Source organism: Ailuropoda melanoleuca, chromosome 1 (genome assembly GCF_002007445.2).
Source record: "Ailuropoda melanoleuca isolate Jingjing chromosome 1, ASM200744v2, whole genome shotgun sequence".
In the NCBI taxonomy this organism is placed as follows: domain Eukaryota; kingdom Metazoa; phylum Chordata; class Mammalia; order Carnivora; family Ursidae; genus Ailuropoda; species Ailuropoda melanoleuca.
Window position 1 is genome coordinate 153,215,248 of NC_048218.1, and position 19,470 is coordinate 153,234,717.

The window sequence follows — 19,470 nt, forward strand, 5'->3', positions numbered from 1 at the left end:
TGATTCAGTAATTCCACTACTGGATATCTACCCAAAGAAAACAAAAAATGCTAATTTGAAAAGATATATACACTCTTATATTTACTGAAGCATTATTTATTATAGCTAAGATAGGGAAGCAACCTAAGTGTCCACTGATAGATGAATGGATAAGGAGTATGTCATACACACACACACACACACACATAGAGGAATATGACATGGACATAAAAAGGATGAGATCATGCCATTTGTGATAACATGAATGAGTGCAGATGGTATGATGCTAAGTGAAATAAGTCAGACTGAGAAAGACAAATATCATATGATTTCACTCATATGTGGAATCTAGAAAACAAAACAACAAATAACAAACAAAAAAGTAGAATCAAACCTATAAATAAAGAGAACAAAGTGATGGTTGCCAGAGGGAAGGGAGGTGGAAGGATGGGCAAGATGGGTGAAGGGGAATGGGAGAAACAGGCTTCCAGTCATGGGAATAAAAATACAGCATAGAGAATGCAGTCATTTATATTGTAATATCATGTATGATTACTGGGAGCTACACTTGTGGCGAGCAGAGAGTAACTTATATAGATGTTGGATCACTAAGGTATACACCTGTAACTAAAGTAACGTGTAAATCAACTATACTCAAATAAAAAAATTAAAAATATATTCATGATTTTGCACATTCTCTGGTGTGTTTTATTAGTTTAAGTCATTATCTCTTCTGAGAGCTAGATCTTCTCTAGAAATCCTGATTGAAATTGGCATTTCCATAAATACTGGGGGGGTTTTTGCTTACCATGTCTTCCTGCATACGTTGGTATGTTGTTTATTTTTCTTACTTGGAGTCTTGAAAAGCTATACACATTGTTTTTAGTTTTTCTAGTATTGCTGTTACAACTTTAATTAATATATCCACATTTATATTTGTCATTTACTACTTCTAGAGATTAAGTAAAAATAAAAAAGAAATAAAAGAAAAATTTAAAAAAGAATAAAAGGAAAATATTCAATGTGTTGAGAAAACAAAATATGCTTGAACTGCTACTTTTCACCTTCTAATAAATTAGTTCAGAAATTCCAGTTCAGTCTCCGTACATTTCTGAAGTATAGTCTTCTGTTCAGTTAAATGTACATATGCAGAGGAGTGCCTGGGTGGCTCAGTCAGTTAAGTGTCTGCCTTCATCTCAGGTCATGATCCTGGGGTCCTGGGATTGAGCCCCGCATAGGCTTCCTGCTCAGCAGGGAGTCAGCTTTTCCCTCTGACCCTTCCCCTGCCCTCGTGCTTTCTCTCTCTCACTCTCTCTCAAGTAAATAAATAAAATCTCTGAAAAAAATGTACATATGAAGAAAAATGAAGCCTTTTTTGCTAAACATTGATATAAGTATCATATCATTACTTTTGATTTTGAACAAGAGCAAATGATCTAAATACATACTCTTTCTGGCCTTCGCCTAGTACTTCCTACAGTTAATAAAAACTTACTGATGTTTCAAAACAAAAAAAGAAAGAAAATCCTAAATAAGGCAAACTTACATTCCTTATATTTAGTGAAATGAATACAATATATAAATGAAAGGATGATACTTATTTCAAGACACTGCCATTGCCTAAAATACTCTCAGATTTCATCATTTGTAGATATCAGCAATGCTGGCAACTTATTTTTGTTGAATAATTTTAATATAAGAGAGTCTTTGAGTGTGTGTTTTCTTCCAAACAACTTAAACCATTTGGGAGGCATCTTGTGAATAAAAAGAGGTGGGTAATGTTGCCTTTGTTCAAATACTGGTTGGGATACCTGGGTGGCTCAGCTGGTTAAGCATCTGCTGTCAGCTTGGGTCATGATCCCAAAAAACGGCATCACTGCACTCCCTGCTCAGCAGGGAGCCTGCTTCTCCCTCTGCCTGGTGCTCCCCATGCTTGTGTGCTCTGACACATAAATATATAAAATCTGTAAAAAAAATATTGGTGTGAGTTTAAAGTCATAGTATTGACACTCTATTGTGGAACTCACATAGACTCTGAAAACAACAAGAAAAGGAATTCTGAAGTTGTTAGCTGATGCAAGAATCCGAGACTTCCTTAACTGGTGAGATTGACAGATGAATGGCAGTGAATATGGTAGTTCTTAGGATATTTGGCTAAAACTCAGGAAAATAAAGTATTTGAAAAAATATAATAAAAAATTCAAGTTAGCTAAAGCTTTGGCATCTCTCATTACCACTAAGAATCAGAGAAATTAAGTGATTTAACAAAGTCCATAGAGTTAAGGTCAGAAACAGGGAGTAGTCAGGATACTTGAGACACAGTAGAGGGTGTTTCCCACCACTGCATCATGGTGGCAAGTTCACCGCACTCTCTCTCAAAGTAACTAAGCTTTTTAAAGGCAAATCTCTTGAATGTGTAGTGATGTACACTTATAAGAGCTAAAAAAAAAAAAAAAAAGGTGATTTTTACCCCTTGGGTGTGTAAAAACAAGTTTGAGAGCTTTAAATTTTTCTGTGCATTAAAAATTCCTGGAGAATTTATATCTGCAATCATCCATTCTAACAAACAATAACACTATTTTCAGTCTCCCTCTCTCTCTATAGTTTGAACTTTCCTTTTTGATGCTTAGAAGGAAGGAAGATAATTCTAACTTAATTATTCAGTTATGTTTATAGTTCATTTTCAAAGAATTTTTTACTGCTCAATACTTGCTGCCATTAAAATTTTTAGTTCCTAAACTCACAAGCAATAAATGTCACATTATCTTTCTTGTCATTATATCAAACTCAATCTGACTCCAAGCTTCTTGTTTGGTTGGTAAGAGATCCAACTTCAGTCATTTTGGCAACATCTACCTGCCTTTCTGGGACCACAAAGGAATGCAGGAGTTTTCCAGGATGACTGGAACATGGGGAAGGCCTCGGTTCTTTAGTCAAGCAGACTCTGATGACATACTCAATGTGCAAGCCTACTTCTTCTTAAAGGTAGGTGTTGCCAGTCAAAGGAGCTTTGTCAAGTACTTCAAGACCTGCCTCCTAGAAGACCCATGTTCTCAACTAACCTACCGTAGGTCCTTCCACACTCTTGTGGTGTCAGCAAGGACTAACGGAGGGACCCCTGTTAATCATGGGTCCAAGAGCCGCTCATCACCTTCCAGGTTGAGACAATCTCTTTCTACTTTGAGTGTTTCTTCTCCTCTGTATCTTCCTCCATTCCTTTCTCTCTAGCTTCCAGCATAATTCTTCAATAAACTGAGACTTTTGAGGGGCGCATGGGTGGCACAATGGTTAAGCGTCTGCCTTCGGCTCAGGGCGTGATCCCAGCATTACGGGATTGAGCCCTGCCTCAGGCTCCTCCTCTAAGAGCCTGCTTCTTCCTCTCTCATTCCCCCTGCTTGTGTTCCCTCTCTCGCTGGCTGTCTCTCTCTCTCTGTTGAATAAATAAATAAATAAAATCTTTAAAAAAAAAACTGAGACTTTTGAAACAAACAATGGGAGGGAAGTTTCTCTTTAGGTAACAAAAGGAACACAAATTCTGGAATGAGGAAGGGCGTGAAATAGAGATCCCAAAATAAAAACAATTCTTGTTTTTTCTGATCCTTTCATAGCAATGAAGATGAAACACAAATTAATATTTCAATAAATTATCCTGTCACATGTTCTACACTCAAAACCCTCACAAATATGGTGTGTACACTGGTCACAAATAATAGCTAAACACAATTCTTTATCACTACAACATCCTATTATCAGAGATAACCCTGGAGCTGATACAATTCTAATTTTTCATTTTATAAAAAATGAAATTAAGAATCAAAGTGAGATATCCTTTTTCTTATCACATACATACTTCAGTAAAGGTAGTTAATTACCAATCCAGCATTCTTTGTACTGAAAAATTCAAACACTTTTCCTTACGAACGTGAATAAATGATGGTAATGAAAGCCAGCGAACTTTTTAAAGCACCAACATTGTCAAAGCTGACTATGGTTTCAGGTAACTTGCACTTAGCTCTTGCCTGATCTAGGTCTGAACCCTAGTTAAAAATCAAACACCACACACACAGACACAAAATCTAACAATACAACAGTGACTAATCATATAGAAATAAATGACTCATTTTTATTACAAATTTCTTCAAGTTAGAACATACTTCCTGCCTCTCCATCCCACCTTACAGAGACAACAGACAGTAAAAATGCTTAGACTAGGATAAGTAAATTTTTTCTGTTCTATCTTTAATGCTGGAATGATAGTTTGGGGGGCTTTTTTTCCTAGGGTATTTCTCTCACCTGTTCTCTATTCATGGCAAGTGGGAGCGAACAACACATCCGATGGGACGCACTCCTCTGAACTCCTAGAAATAAGAGAGAGAGCCAGCAGTTATTAAACTGTATGTGGCAAAAGAAAAACAAAGGCTGAACTGCAAGGCTCTTTTCGACATGAAGCTAATAATAAAGCTGGGCTAAGGGTTTTTGGTAGGCAGTTCAAACAGATATAAAATAATTGAGAGTTAAAGAAAATTCAGAATTCAGAGTTAAAGAGAATATTGGATCTTTAAATTTGTGGCAATAATACTTTTAAACAACTCTTCATGCTGAGTTTTCAGACCCAGGCTCTTGAGTATAACTACTATGTAACAGTTACTAGTTGCATGTTAATTTCCAAGAAGAAAAAAGTGAAGCAGATTAAGCCCTAAAGTTTCATTATTTTGAGCTTTCTAAAACTGTTCTATCCTATACACAAAAGACTAGAAAGGAATGTAGTGTTGACCGTCCCAGAATTATTAAGAAAATGTATAGCTAAATGCATGTTATAGATCTTATTAAATATCATAGCAAAGGAATATAGCCTAACAAACTGTTCTTATATAATATTTTACTTAAGACTATAGACAATCACTGGCAAGTACTCAGGGAGGCAAAGGTATGGTAAAATTAATAAATGTTGAATATTTTGTTCAATGAGGTCATTTTCACATAGAAGACAATTTAAATGTGTAAAATATTCTGCAGTGTATTTATATAAACATGCTCCATGAAGTTTCCTTTAAGGAAGAGTGTACTGAAACTGATGTTAGGCCACATGCATCAGACTCAACCAGGGTAATTGTTAAAAATTCATATCTTAAGCAAATTTCTCATGAATTTTATCACTGCAGATTAAAAATTATTCCTTTTCATTCTTCTGTTTGTTGGTGCAAACAGGAAACAAAATCCAAATCCCTTAATATTTTAAAGTATAGTTTTACTCTTTTAAATTGCTAGCATAAATGAAATCACTGTAATTTCTCACATTGGTAGAATTACAAGTAAAACAGAATGATTTAGTGTAGGCCAATCTTATAAAAATTTTGTCAAGTATGAAGACAGAATTAAACATATATTTTTTTCCAGTTTCATAATGGAGATATAGAAACTAAATTTCGATAGTGATAAATTTTTACTTATTTTCAAGTTCCATTTGTTACAAGGAATATGTATAAGCCTATCTTTAAAAATGAAATATTTTAACATACATTCATATTTCAGATATGCACTATAAATGTAAACATAATAAAAAATAATGGTAAAGACACATGTGGTGGGTGGATCACTGTTCTTAATTCTTCATATTTTTCCTATGCATCCATGCAATTTGCCACATCACTTTGGAGTTCCCCTCATCTGAAGCATTTATATTGGGTTTTGCCAAATTACTTTCTTTGGCCAATGGAATGTGGGCATAAATGACAGTGTGACAGTTCAGTCTATTTCTTGAGGTCCAGTGATATGCCAAGAAAGGAATGCCTCAGGTAGCTGCTGCCCCATTAGCTTGGCCCCTAAAAAGAAGATGCGTGAAGGGAACCTGAACCCACCTGCCAGTCTGTAGCTAAGCCCAGCTGACGCATCTGAGAACTCAATGTAGTTCAGCGGAAGCACCATCAACAGCAGATTCCTAAACGTGCGGATCAATGCTTCTCGCTGTATACCAATAAAAATCTGTGATCCCTGATGATACGGCATTATTGAAGCAGAATAAACTTATACAAGGTTATACAATATCCTTATACAAAAGTGAAAAATAAATATACTAATTCATGACAAAATAAATATATAACTCATTTGGACAAAGAATTAGTGCAACCTATTGCTGGACCCAGTGTCATCCTTAACAGCATGATTTGGGCAAGTTACTGTAGCTCTCAGATAGCTCAACTGCAGTGCTTGTTAGATGGATGATTTCTGTTCCCTCCCTTCCTCCTTTCCTCTCTCCCTTCCTCCTTTCCTCCCTTCCTTCCTTTTTTTAGATTTATTTGAGAGAGAGAGAGAAAGAGAGTGCACAAGCCACGGGAGGGGCAGAGGGAGAGGGAGAAGCAGACTCCCACTGAGCATGGAGCCTGACCCAGAGCTCATGAACCTATCATGACCTGAGGCAAAACCAAGACTGAGCACCCAGGCACCCCTGGATGGATGATTTCTAAGGTCCATATACATTCAATAAAGCATGAACAGCTTTGCATTCCAAGAGTAATTAAAAGTGCCAAAAGATAAATACTTTATAAGCTGAGTTTCTCTAGAAAACCATTATGGCAAATGACATGTTACTATCATTTATTCATTCAGTGGTTACTTTAGAACAGCCATTTTAAGACCAGAATTATGCCAAGCACCATGAGGGATGAAGAGGAAGAGATGATGTGTTTTTGTCTGTAAGAAATAAAAAAAACCTAATAGGGGACACAATACAAAAAAAGAAAAATCTAAGTGTTAGAAGACTGTTATTAACTAAGGGCTTGGAGAAGGTAATCTCTTCCAGCTGGAGAGATTAGGAAAAGCTCTTGGGAGGAAGTGGTGTTCAAGCTGGATCTTGGTGGACATGATTTCAACGTGAAGAAATTTAAAGTCATTTGTTGACTGAAGGAAGGGCACTGAAGGAGGCAGAATTAGTTATTGGAAATGGTGAATTTTTCTCTTTCAGTGGAATATACTGAGTCAGGGACGAGATGGAGATACGGCTAAAGAGAGAGGTGGGGGCCATATTTTTGAGGATTTTAATTTCTACATTCAGAGGCTTATAATTTACCATTTAGAGAATAATTAACAACTCAAAGATTTTGAAAAGAAGAGTACCTAATGAGTGCTATAGAGAGATCCAAGTGGTCAAGTGCCAGGAGAAAAGAGATAAAGGAGGCTCCAGGGAAGTTGGAAGCAGTTTTGAATGGACCTGAGCTTGGGTGTGGGGGGTTGGGGAGGAGAGGGAGTGGGCATTTTAAATACAAACCTAGCAAGGTGCTCTCCCCGAAACATAGCATATTGAGGAGATACAAAAGATGGAATTTCTAGAGAGTGATTTTAAACTACTGCTATATGATAAGAAAACAGCATTAAAAAATAAAGAAAATTCTTGGATTAAGTAATGTTTTTCAAACTTTAAATGTGCAAAATAATCACTTGGGATTCTTCTGAAAAATACAGACTCCTGGGCCTCAAGCCTAGAGGCTGTGAGACAGTTAGTTGGTGCTGAGAGAGATCTAGAATTTGTATATTAGTAAGTACCTCAAGCGATAATGATGCAGGGAGCTGGTTTGTAAGTCATTCTTTGACTCTGTTTGGAACACATAGTAGTAACAATAAAGGCAACATTTACTGCCTACTTCCCATGTGGAGACACTTAGCTAAGTGCATGCATGCAGTATCTCATTTTACCCTCATGATGAGCCTAAGATGTAGCTCTCAACACTATTCTCCAACTTACAGAAACCAAGAATTGGAGAGATTCCACAGCTTTCTGAAAGTTATAGAGCCAGTAGTGATAAATTCAAGCTATGATTCAAAGACTGTCCAACTTCAGAACTCACATTGGAGAAGTTCATGACATTAAAGTCTTGAGCTTTTGTCTTTTTTCTGATATTTTTTTCTTTTTAAAACTTTCAACTGATTGGGACCAGTGCCACATTGAACAAGATTGTCTGATTAAATTTACTCTAGTAAAAAATTTCATTCCTAAGTAGAGAAAGACCAGCTGGAACATAATCAGTCATCATAGTGGGATGCCCTAGATATGAAGATGCCCATCCTACCAAGAATAATGCATATGCACATAGCAGTAATTCTAAAATAAATATAGAAAATTTCTACAGCATGTGTTATTACAGCCATTTAAACAGAAACACAAGAACTTTAAAGTGGGACATTATCATTGCCTTGAACATTTTTCTTTCATGATCTTAAAACTGATATCTCAAAATAAATCATGATTGGGAAGCCTAAGCATTAATTGCCTAAAGGAATGGGCCATGGTAAAACATGCTAAAAGTCAGATTTAACTTTATTCTTCTTAAATACCTCTTGTCTCCAACCTGTTTTTTGTTTTTGTTTTTTTTAAGACTAAAGAGCCAGTCATTTATCTGTATTTCCTATAATAATGAAAGTAGTAGTAACTTACGTTGCAGCAAGAAAAGGAAATGAATTGAATATGTTATGTTACACAAAGTCCAATGAACCCAGTACTGTCATTAATTCTCCCCACTTTAAGAAAGAAGACTAAAGAGGGAGCCATTAATAGAGTTTTCCTCATAAAACTTAAGGAGCAATGAATACAAAAGGTTTCCAGAGTTGGAGTAGAAATTGTTATCTGTCATCAGTTGTAATTTTCCAGTTTTAAACCTAATAACTATTCAATGTTGTTATTTGTTCTGGAAGATGTGACTGAGGAAAAGGTGGTGGTAATATGTTGTCACTGTACACTGATAATGGAGTCTTTATTGCCTTTCTTATCATTGATAGTCTTTCATTTAGTGACATTTCTCTCTTGCTCCCAGAGGTGAAAACGATAGTGGTAGAAGTTCCTTTTAATTTTAGACTTAGTAACCCAAGCCAATTTGTGAAATTGTAGTATTTTGTTCTAGGCCTTTTAGAGGTGGCTTTTATTTAAAGTTGTTGCGGAACTGACTCTGTCCCAGACGCTATGTTAAACTATGCAGGGCACAGCTAGGGACTGATTTCTCTGCTTTCCATTCCATTCATGTCCATCTTGCTGTGTATCTTCTTATATCTTTAAGGAACTTATTAACTTTAAAGAATAAGGCAAAAATAAAAAGCCTACTCTGAACCATGAGCAGAAAGTTTCTTATAAAGAATATATATTTGAAAAATACATCAAATGAGAGTTATAAAATTTCTTTAATTCCCTTAAAAGAATCATTCATCACCAATGCTGGACATTTGGGCATGACAAAAGATACATTGGGTAACCCTTCAAGATTGCAGTCCACATATATCCTCTGGTCTACACTTCAGTATAAACTTTTTGATTGCTTGATAGTGTGGAGAGAGCCTGGCAGCTTTTTATAGAAATGGAAGACTGAGAACGGGATGCCCAAATTATTGACTTATGATATGATTATTTATTGGGAAACCAAAGAGAATCAACTGGTATTGTTTAAAACCAATATATAAACACAAAAAGTGAATACAAAATAAATATATCTACATGAATAATACTCTTATATTTAATCAAAAATACTTTGAGAATAAAAATAATATCCCACTCCAATGTCCACCATCACCACTGTTACTTATAGTACCTGAAGTCCTAGCCACAGCAAACAGACAACAAAAAGAAATAAAAGGCATCCAAATTGTCAAGGAAGAAGTAAAACTTTCACTGTTTGCAGATGACATGAGACTCTATATAGAAAACCTGAAAGATTCCACCAAAAAACTGCTAGAAGTGATAAATGAATTCAGTGAAGTCGCAGGATACAAAATCAATGTGCAGAAATCTGTTGTGTTTCTATACATCAATAATGAAGCAGGAGAAAAAGAAATTTAGGAATCAATCCCATTTACAATTGCACCAAAATCAATAAGATACCTAGAAATAAACCTAACCAAGGAGGTAAAAGACTTGTACTCGGAAAACTATAGAGCACTGATGAAAGAAATTGAAGAGGATTCAAAGAAATGGAAAGATGTTCCATGCTCATGGATTGGAAGAACAAATATTGTTAAAAAGTCTACACTACCCAAAGCAATCTCCACACTTAATGCAATCCTTATCAAAATACCACCAGCATTTTTCACAGAGCTAGAACAATCCTAAAATCTGTGTGGAACCACAAAAGACTCTGGATAGCTAAAGCAAACTTGAATAAGAAAAGCAAATCTGGAGGCATCACAATTTCACACTTTAAGTTATATTACAAAGCTATAGTGATCATACAGTATGGTGCTAGCACAAAATAAGGCACAGAGAGCAACAGAATAGGATAGAACACCCAGAAATGAACCTGCAACTATCTGGTCAATTAATCTTTGACAAACCAGGAGAGTATATCTAATGGGAAGAAGAGAGTCTCTCCAACAAATGGTGTTGGGAAAACTGGGCAACATGGGAAGAAATGAAACTGAACCACTGTCTTAGACCACATACAAAAACAAATTCAAAACGGATGAAAGACCTAAATGTGAGACAGGAAACCATCAAAATCCTAGAAGAGAACACAGGCAGTAACCTCTTTGACGTCGGCCATATCAACTTCTTTCTAGATATGTCTCCTGAGGCAAGGGAAACAATAGCAAGAATAAACAAATGTTACTACATCAAAATAAAAAGCTTCTGCCCAGTGAAGGAAATAATCAACAAAACTAAAAAGGAACTTATGGAATGGGAGAGGATATCTGCAAATGATATATCCAATAAAGGGTTAGTATCCAAGATATATAAAGAACTTATACAATTCAACACCCAAAAAATGAATAATCCAATTAAAAAATGGGCAGAAGACATGAATAGATACTTTCCCAAAGAAGACATCCAGATGGCCAACAGTCACATGAAAAGATGCTCAATACCACTGATTATTAGGGAAATGCAAATCAAAACTACAATGAGTTATCACTTCATACCTGTCAGAATGGCTAAAATCAGCAACACAACAAACAACAGGTGTTGCCAAGAATGTGGAGGAAGGAGAACCCTCTTGCACTGTTGCTGGGAATGCAAACTGGTGCAGCCACTCTGCATAACAGTATGGAGTTTCCTTAAAAGTTAAAAATAGAACCACTGTGTGATCTAGCAATTGCACTACTAGGTATTTACTCAAAGGACACAAAAATACTAATTCAGAGAGATACATGCACCCTGATGTTTACAGCAGCATTACCTGCAATAGCCAAATTGTGGAAACAGCCCCAGGGTCCGGTGACTGATGAATGGATAAAGAAGTGGAATTTGTGTGTGTGTGTGTGTGTGCGTGTGTATAATGGAATTATATAATTAATGGAATTTTATATATATGTGTGTGTGTGTATATATATCAATGTGTAGAAATCTGATTTATATATATATAAAGACATATATATCATCATGTATATAAATATCATCACTGATATACATATAGTGGAATATTACTCAGCCATAAAAAAGAAGGATACCTTGCCATTTGCAAGGACGTGGATAGAGCTAGATATTATGTTAAGCAAAATAAATTAGCCAGAGAAAGAAAAATATCATATGATTTCACTCATATGTGAAATTTAAGAAACAAAACAACCAAGCAAAGGGGAAAAAAAAGAGAGGCAAACCAAGAAATAGACTCTTTAGCTATAGAAAACAAACTGATGGTTATCAGGAGATGGGTGAGGGGATGGGTAACATAGGTGACAGGGATAAAGTAGCACACTTGTGAGGAGCACCGGGTGCTGTGTGGAAGTGATGAATCACTATATTGTGCACTGAAACTAAGATTACACTTTATGTTAACTAATTGGGATTTAAATAAAAACTAAAAGAAAAAAAATCCCACTCCTAATAAAACAAATAAAACACCCAGTAGTAAACCTAAAGAAGGAACAGAACCTATGTGAAAGACTCATAGAAAATTAATATCTTTTTATATGACACTTTGCATAAATGGAGAGATGACAGATATGAATATTCAATATTGGAAAAATGTTGATGCATTCCAAACAAAGCTATAAATTTAGCACAATCTCCCTCAATACCCAATTATATTTTTCTATAAGAATAAATAAGAATATCCCAGATATTTTGTCTTAAGAATAGTATTTGAGGTATAATTTAAAATGCATTTAATATTATTATTAATGCAATGTGATATGCACACAAGAATTAACAAACAGATAAGTGGAATGTAAGAGAAAAATCTAAAAATACACCCTAACATATATAATTCAGAATATAATGAAAGAATTGAATTAGGAAGGAATATAATTAAATATTTGGCATTGAGATAATGAGAAGGTAATGCAATTGAATATTTGGTACTGAGATAATCATTTAGAAAAAGCATACATCAACAGTTCCCAATCTTACCATAATAAATTAAAACATATGAAATAAAAATTAAATGAACAGGACACTAATTTTCTATTAATCAAATTTGACAAAAAGATAAACAAGGATGGCAAATACAAATTGGTTGAAGAGTTTGAACAAGGAATTTGGCAACATGTACCAAAAGCTTTAAAAAATACACACATAGACTAGCAATTCAAGTTTTAAAAATTTATGTTAGTAATAAAAAATAGACCACATGTGAAAATATGTACGGATAGGAATTTAATGTACTTTCTTAAAGGGGGAGAATCAGAACTGACTAAATGGTCAACCGTTGAGGAATCACTTGGTAAATGATGATACTGCCATGCCATGGAATGTTACCAATGGTTTAGAATGATGATTGGAATGTTTATTTGATCATGTTTGTACAATGTCCCAATATTTTCACGTGTAGGTAAATATAAATTTAAAAATTTTTACACTTGATCTCTGAACGATGTGGGAAGTAGGGCGCCAATCCCGGTGTAGTCAAAAGTCCACATATGTCTTTTGACTCCTACCAAAACTTAACTACCAATAGCCTACTGTCAACCAAAGCCTTACCGATGAACAGTTGATTAACACATATTTTATATATGTATTATATACTGTATTCTAACCATAAAGTAACCTAGAGAAAAGTCCATTTATGGTACTGTAAAAAAAATTCTATGGATAAGTAGACCCACACAGTTCAAACCTGTGTTGTTCAAGGGTCAACTGTGTTTACAAATAAACATATCTTGGAGGAAATATTCAGAAATTTTAATAGTGGCTATATCTTGTTTGTAAAAATACTAATAATGTCCCTCATTTTCATCATCCTGACTCTCTGGATTTTCAACTTTTAAAAGGGAACAAAAAATTCATTATTCCTTCTGTCCTGAAAAATAGAGCAGAAGGAAAATGAGGGAAAGAAATACCCTGTCATACAAGCTAAAATGTCATTGACACTCTTATGGCCTTCTCACCAAGACCAATTTGCAGGAGTTAATTCCCAAGTTACTGGAACCAGGACTCATTCACTGAGTTGTAAGTACCTTTGCGGGTAACACAGAGGAAGTGGAGGTTATCCACCTTAAAGGATCTTAGAAAATTCTGTTAACTATATTGTGTAAATTTTGCCATGGGAGTTGAACAATAATTTGCACAAGACAAACTTGGAGCATTCAAAAAGATTTTTAAAACCGCAAAATATCATACTCTCTCCAGTCTCTTCCCAATTTAACTTTCTTGCATTATAACCCACAGAACAAAAGGACAAGTGGAAAATTGACTGATGTTCATCACATCACAAGCCCTAGTTTCTCTTTGATATGCCAGGCCAGTCACTGCCTGCTCTGCCTGGACATTCCATGCCATGCATTTCAAATCTGAGATACCTTGATCCTAGGGTGGTGATCAGGGACAGCATCTCTGCAGCCAGTGTATCTGGATTGAAATTCTGGCTTTGCCTGGTAACCAGTTGTGCGAACGGGAGTACCCCATGCATCAGTTTTCTCATTGGCAGACTGAGGATCTTAGAATCTATATGATTCTGATTTTTAATGCTAACTCAAGTTTCTTTCGTAAACATGGTGTTATTTAAACCGAGCACATATGTGAGTGGGTCTGGTCCATAGGCCACATTTCAAGTCAAAGTAAATGTTAAGCTCCTTGGTTTGGCATAAGAAATCCATCTTTGCTCTGGCCCTGTCTTGCCTCATTTTTTTCATAGGCTGTTTTCAGATCTTCATACACAGCACATACCTCAGTGGCTGTGAGTGTAATTGCCCTCTATTCTCTTTCCTTCCTGCACAACTCTTTACATACAGAACCCAGGACTACCTTCCCCAGATTACTTACAAACCCTACCTTAGTCTAAGCTAGAGTCTCTTCCTAGATCCTCCCAGAACACCATGTGTATTACTCAATCACAGCACTTAGCAAATTATGTGGTACTTGTAAATTTGCCTTTCTACACTAAACTATAAACTCTTTGAAGACAGGCGCTGTGTCTAAGTTTCTAGCACAGTTATTTGCCCCCCAAAATGTCAATAATTTTCCTGTCTTATCTCCCTTCACACCTAGCAACAATGAACAAATTCACACTTTGGTGTGAATTTCTCACAGGTCTTAAATGTTGCTCATTATAGGGTGTTTGTATTTGTCATGGGTCCCCTTTTACCTATGTATAACACAAATTCTTGTCACTTCATTTTTTTCTTCCAAGCCAATTATTCCCCACTCTACGAATTTTATTACCCTGAAGTCACACAAAGCATGAAGAATTCTGAGTTTGTCATCATAGGCATTTTGTTTTCATATTTTTGCCTTTTTTTTTCTTTTCACTCTCTGATAGGCTGACAGTTAGAATGCATAGAACCTATATGAAGAGGATAGAGGAGAACCCACTTGTTAGGAATATGGGATATTTACAAATTAGATACATTGTTCTGAATCTAGGAGAATTGGCTACTTAACACTCCTAAATTAAGAGCCAATATTTGGGGCACCTGGGTGGCACAGTCTGTTACACAGCTGACTTTGGCTAAGGTCATGATCTCAGAGTCTTAGGATCAAGCCCCATGTGGGGCTCCCTGCTCAGGGGAAAGTCTTCTTCTCCCTCTCCCTCTGCCCCTCCCCACTGCTCATGTTCTCTCTCTGTTTCTCTCTCTCAAGTAAATAAATAATTTTTTTTTAAAAAAAGAGCCGATATTTGTAATGTTATAAATTGCTTTAAGCTTATATTGATAACTGTGCCACCTGGTCATTTTGGTATAAAATGAAGACCTATAAATAATTCTTTAACCCCAGTTAAGACTATTCTTTTTTGATGTTCACAAGAGATATGGAATGAATTCATGGAACAAATAATTAAAACATAAAATATGCCAATATTTTAATCTAGGAAAGCCGTGGAGACTTCTTCGGTTTCACCACGGTCCACTTTCTCATCTGGCCCCCAGCATTAGAGCAAGCCTGACCCAACATCATATCTCATCACCACCTCAAAAACCTGCTAATATTCTCAATGTAAGGTCTAGAAAGCAAGCAAATTTGGAATCAGAGTCTTCTGTAATCTAATCTTGGAAGTAATATCCCATGATTTTTGCTATAGTGCCTTCACTAGAAGCAAGTCACTAGGTCCAGCCATATTTAAGGGTGAATACCAAGAGGTGGGTAACACTGGGAGCCAACTTAAAAGCTGCCCATCCTGAGCAAACCGCACCTCTCCCATTACACATCTGACTTTCTCACAATTTTTCCTTAGTCACTCTGCTTCAGTTACATGGGTTCCTTTGCTATTCCATGGGCGTTATACCCTCTCAGGCCATCTGGGCTAGAAACGTGAAAAGATTGTTGATTTCTAAAGGTCGCCTCCAAATTCTAAGAAGTTGTCTGGAGCAGCAAGAATGGTAGTGATCTCATATAAACTTCACAGGAGTCCAACATCCTGAAATCAGTAGCATGTTTAGAGTCTCGCTCCTGCGAATGGGCTATACGATGAATTGTCATGAATTTATAGTATTGTGCATAATGGAAAGCACCTGAGGAGTCACGTGGAGCTGGCTTTGAGAACTAGAGAATTCTCTCTGACCAGTTAAAATTTCATCAGCAGTTAGGAAGTGAATCTCAATTATCTCAGAACTTGTCCATTAGTTAAGATAAGAATGTCATGGTGGCTGCAGTGCTCAGAATAATCAGAAGAGAAATACTATGCAAAAAGTCAAAGTACAAATTCAGATGGAAAATAAAACAAAACAAAAAAAAAACCCCATAAGGCTAAACAAACAAACAAAGCCAATAAAAGAAAAAACGACTAAGAAAGTTAACCATTTGAGCTTCACAGGAACTTGAAGCTAAAACCACAGGTATCCTGCAGAGTCTTTGTAAATGAAAAGAAATGTTAGCACAATAGGATATGGGTAACATATACCATTATTATAGAAGCAAGACCAGAGATATGAACCTAAATTGTGACTGTGAAACAATATATATCATGTATCTGCTTTGATGGAGCAGTGATAGGAAATGAGAAAGCTAAAAGGACAAAGATATCATAGGAAGAATTCCATTTTGATAAAATATTTGCCTTTATTCCACCAGATCTTTCATTAGTAGCTCTTTATAAAGGTTGGCTATGTTAGCACACACCCCTTCAGACAAAGATCAGCTTTGTGGGTGTCCAGTGAACTTTATAGGTACTTCATAAATATTAGATAATTTTGATTCAGCAAATAATGACAGGATCTTCAACAATAGCACTACATTTTCTTGACCATTCTATTGTCCAAAGATAAACAGATCTGTAAAAAAAATAACTGAACAGTATATTTAGAGTATTTTTTATTAATGTACTATCTCCCACAAAACATTTATAACTAATTTAATATGAAATTATATTTTCTACTTAAATATCAAGATAAAATTTGAGTATTATAATTACTACTATAAGTATGAAACACTAAGAAAGAACATTTGAAAAGAAGTAATTTTACTGTTTGATTAAAAGGTACAGACCTTTTACAATTCTTATTCGTAAAAAGTTGACTATAAGTTAGATTACTAAGGCAAACATTCCCAATTGCTACATAGTGCATAAACAGTAAGGTTTTTAATATCATATATAATAGGAAGAGGTCATGGTTTTGATTAAATGTTTCTAATACTAACTAATCATATTCAGAGCTCTCTTTACCTAACACTGTTTACCTGACATTTAAAAATTAAATAGGAAGAAATGCATCTAAATCTATGCTACACATCTGAAATTGATAGTTTATATTTGGTATAAAAGGGATGAAATTTATAGTCCTGAGTGACAATTTTATGTAACAAGGCATGAGAATGTAAAATTCCATTCAAATTCCTTTCTTATCACTATTCATGAAAACAGCATTTCTCAGCTGGGAAAGCTAACAGTGATATTACATGGTGACATTATTTCAGAAGAGTTGTCTACGATGCAGAATATCTAATTTTTTCACACATGAGTAAGGACTATGTAAAATTCAGCATTTAATTTGCATTCTGTATGCAATATTTTAAAGGGCAAGGTTAAGTACTTTTTGAAATATTATAATAGCCTGAAATTAATTTAAAAACAAGAATTTAATATTTATGTACCTCTTTCCTTCCGAGTCTTTCCAAATAGCTTTTTCAAAAAGAATAGTATATCTTGATATACTAAAGATACAAACACTAGTATTGCTGTTTTAGTTAAAAGGAAACTGGAGCATGGAATTGCATAAATGATTTTTCTAAGGCAATCCAAATAAAGTATAAAAGTAGAGAAATCAAAATATAGCCACAGTTTCGTATTCCTCATTTTAGTGCTTGATGCTTTTTCTTTTAAATATTAAAACCAGTGGAACAGCCTAATAACAACATGTGCAAGGGACAAAGCTGTTAGCTGCCCTCTTTACACAACCTTACAGAAACACAGTCAATGCAAGACCACGCAATTTAATCCCATCTTTATGGACAAGGAAATTTAAATCTAGTGGGATTGTGACTTGCCCAAGGCCATAGAATATGTTAATAGTAAAGATGAGACTCAAACTCAGGTGTCCTTTATTCCCTGGGTGGTGCTGCGTCCACCATGATTAAAGTGAAAGAATTTAATCAGGTTCCCAGACACTTTGATCCTTCATGTAATTAGATGGATGATAGAGTTTTGTTACAAGAGATTTTGACTTTAGTATGTTTCAAATATGATCTATAGAGCAGGCATTGTTTTCACTTGCCCGTTATACTTAAGAGGCAACATAATTTTAATAATCTTCTTAATTTGGAAATAAAGATAAAATGTTGCTACGCTTTACATCTGATTCTCCACTTATTTAGTTTTTAACAAAATGGGCACAACTCTTGTTCCTGCAGCTTAACCAACTAACGGTCAGCAAACTTTTTCTATAGAGAGCCAGATAGCAAATGTCTTTGTAACGACTCGGTTCTAGTGTAAACACCAGTGTCTGTACCACCGAAGCAGCCACAGATGCGATGTGAGTGAATGGAAGTGGCTGTGTTACCATCAATGAAACAGGTGACTGGCCAGGGGCTACAGTTTGTCCACCCTGACTGGCAAAGAATGAAGGACCAAGATGAAGACATTCTGGGCATTTCAAGTCAGGAATATTTCAGGTCTGTAATAAAATCGCCCCCTAAGTCTGGGAGTTCTTGCTTTTTTAGGTGGTATCTATAAACCTGCTGAGTTGGCATACCTTTTTAAAAATAAAATGTATCTTAATTTTTCTTAGATTTTTCTTAAGTTATCTTAGTATTATCATTACCATCTTTTTTTTTTTTTTTTAGGAGAGAAAACAGACAACCTATAGGATTTAAAATACCACAATACATGCTCTCTTAATGTAAACTCATGTATTGCCACAACTTTGATCCTCACACCCATGTGTCTCATTGCTCATCTTTGCCTCTTGAGAATCTCAATGACAGGGATGCCTAGGTGGCTCAGTCAGTTAAGCGTCTGCCTTCAGCTCAGGTCATGATCCCATGGTGCTGTGATCGAGACCTGCATTGGGCTCCTTGCTCAGCAAGGAGCCTGCTTCCCCCTCTGCCTGCCATTCCCCCTGCTTATGTGCACACTCTCTCTCTGACAAATAAATAAATAAAACCTTAAAAAAAAAAACAAAAAAGAATCCTAATGACATGCCAACATAAGAAATTAAAAAGGTATAGACCCATGAGGTTGCAGAGAACTGGAGGAGAGAGATTAATGGGTCATACCTGGAAGATGGGAAGTAGGAGTGGTGGTGACCCATTTTGCTTAGTGGAGAAGGCTAAGTGTAAAGTGCTTGCAGAGGGGGCCTGGATGAGAAATGGACCAATCTAAACTTCATATTGCAAAATGTGAGGGAGACTCAGTGCTTGAAGGCACCAGTTTATAAGGAAGCTGAGTTGTGAGGCATGGAAGTAAGGATAGGAATACTGGTTTAAAGTTTGCACATATAATGGGCAGTTGCCTCCTTCCTTCCACCAGATCCCCAACTCTCTCACAGTCCTGTGTCCCATCAATGGCTCCATATCAGTGGGGACTGGAAGTTTACGCTAAAGAAACTGAGCCAGAGAAGCTAAGGGCTCAGGGACACCCAGCCCACTTGGGAGCTAGAGAGGAGAATGGAACGGAAATAAAGGAGATCGAGGTACAGTGAGGACAGTGA